This window comes from Rhea americana, unplaced genomic scaffold, assembly GCF_003343005.1.
Source record: "Rhea americana isolate MKP2758 unplaced genomic scaffold, rheAme1 scaffold_4, whole genome shotgun sequence".
Lineage (NCBI taxonomy): Eukaryota > Metazoa > Chordata > Aves > Rheiformes > Rheidae > Rhea > Rhea americana.
The window spans coordinates 3,426,214-3,427,551 of NW_028186534.1; the positions used below are offsets into that span (position 1 = coordinate 3,426,214).

The window sequence follows — 1,338 nt, forward strand, 5'->3', positions numbered from 1 at the left end:
AGCGAGCGGCCCGGCAGCCCGGTGCCGGCCGCTGCGGGCGACCTGCGGCGGGCACGGGGAGTGCCCTGGAGGGAGCCCGTGCAGGGAGCCCGGTGCCCCTACAGGGGGCCCATGCAGGGTGCCCAGTCCCCACGCAGGGTCCCCACGCAGGGTCCCCACGCAGGGTCCCTGGTATCCATGGAGAGTCCCTGTGCAGTGTGCCCCGTCCCCGTGCAGGGTGCCCGTGCGGGGTGCCCAGTCCCGTGGAGGGTCCCTGCGGAGGGTCGCCATGCCAGGTCTGTAGCAGGGGTCCTGCAGGGGGTCCCTTTTCACTGYGGCCTGCCTGCCAGCGTGGGAGCTGGGGGCAGGCAGAGCTCTCTGTCCTGCAGCGTCCGGCTGCGGGTGCTCTGCTCCAGCAGRAGCTGTGCTGCGTGTGACAGGGGGTGGCCAGGGCTGGGGACGGGGCCTCCGTGCCCGGACAGGGAGCATGGTTGTGATTTGTGCTTTCTTTCTGCTTTTCTTCTCTAAATGCACAGCTCTCRTGATCACACAGGAGAGAAAACAGCACACTTGGATGGACTGTGGGTTCTTTCCTTGGCTCGTCCCATGTATCTGRGACCCCCCGTCCCCCAGCAGCACCTCTGAGAAGCCATTTTGGGATGTTTTTCTCCTACGGCTGGTCTGCCACATCGAGGCTGCTCCTTGGTGGCAGAGCAGCAGACTTGGCCCTCTGCCTCCTTCCTGTATCTCAGCAGGGTGACTCAGTCCCTCGCTGTGCCCAGCTCCAGCTCTGCACACAGGCCTGGTGGCAGGGAAGCCGGGAGAAGGGCCATGGCAGCGGTGCGGAGTGAGGCCATCCCCTGCGCCCTTTCCTCGGGCTGAAAGGGAGTTTCCAGTGTCTATGGAGCATGCTGCTGGCCCCTTTCTCAGCGTGTTTATCTCACTGTCTGGCTCACTGAAGATACTGGGTGTTGTTTGTATCCCAGCTCTGTTTTGGCTACGGTTGCTTTGCGGTCCCCCCTTGCCTCCYGGGTGCTCCTGCTGCGGAAAGCCAGTTTGCACCGGGGACCCGTTGCACACACCCTGTGCACTTGCACATAGCTGCTGGCTTCAGCTCACACAGATGATACCGGTTATGAGGGCTTAGCTTCGTCCACGTGAATGTTTATCAATATCCCCAAAGCGCTGTGTCCTGCTGGATGGTTTCCACCTGAGCCTGCGATCCTGTAGGGCTGGGGGGTCCCAGGGCGGTATAGGAGGACGGGGGGGGATGTTCAGCTCTGTCCCTAAGGAGCCGTGGGGACRAATCTCTGCAGCCTCTGCTGGGTCCCTGCCGGCGCTGGCTCTGCTCACAGCTCC

The 1,338-nt window shown here is 63.5% G+C and overlaps 1 long non-coding RNA gene across 1 annotated transcript; it reads left to right on the forward strand.

Annotated features, from left to right (window-relative positions):
• The first annotated feature begins 6 nt into the window (after window positions 1–6).
• LOC146590672 (uncharacterized) lies at window positions 7–959 on the forward strand. The gene is made up of 2 exons (XR_014896925.1): window positions 7–275; window positions 516–959. It is a non-coding gene; the product is annotated as an uncharacterized LOC146590672 (long non-coding RNA).
• The last annotated feature ends 379 nt before the right edge of the window (window positions 960–1,338 follow it).